A 435-nucleotide genomic window follows, 5' to 3' on the forward strand; every position below is an offset into this window, starting at 1 on the left:
AGAGAGAGAGAGAGAGAGAGAGAGAGAGAGAGAGAGAGAGAGAGAGAAAAGAGACAAGGTTAAGTTATAAAAAAATGAGTTGATGCTGGATAAGATGATACATACACAGTGGATAGATATATACACACACACACATACATACATAAATCTCTCATAGATCATTCACAGTGATGGCTGTCTTCAAACATCTGCAATAAAATTGTGTTATGGTGCAGTTTAAAAGCACTAATGGTGCAAGGTCCATATATAATAGTATGCCTCTGCCTACACTATTCTATTATTTATTCATTATTTTCAAGAAATGACAGAAGTCGTATTTAACCGGCCATATCCTCCTCTCACACCCACCTGGCACAAACCAGGCTAAGAAAAATTCGTCTAGGAAAAGAAAATAAAAAAAAAAAAAAAAAAAAAAAAAAAAAAAAAAAAAAAAAA

General features: G+C 33.1%; 1 protein-coding gene across 1 annotated transcript in view; it reads right to left on the reverse strand.

Annotated features, from left to right (window-relative positions):
* The window catches only part of LOC116395430 (glucocorticoid receptor), a 67,688-nt gene that overhangs the window by 65,581 nt on the left and 1,672 nt on the right, over nt 1–435 (reverse strand). The gene's annotated exons all lie outside the window — the stretch shown is intronic.

Source organism: Anarrhichthys ocellatus, unplaced genomic scaffold, assembly GCF_004355925.1.
Source record: "Anarrhichthys ocellatus isolate YVR2014 unplaced genomic scaffold, GSC_Weel_1.0 scaffold46, whole genome shotgun sequence".
Classification (NCBI taxonomy): domain Eukaryota; kingdom Metazoa; phylum Chordata; class Actinopteri; order Perciformes; family Anarhichadidae; genus Anarrhichthys; species Anarrhichthys ocellatus.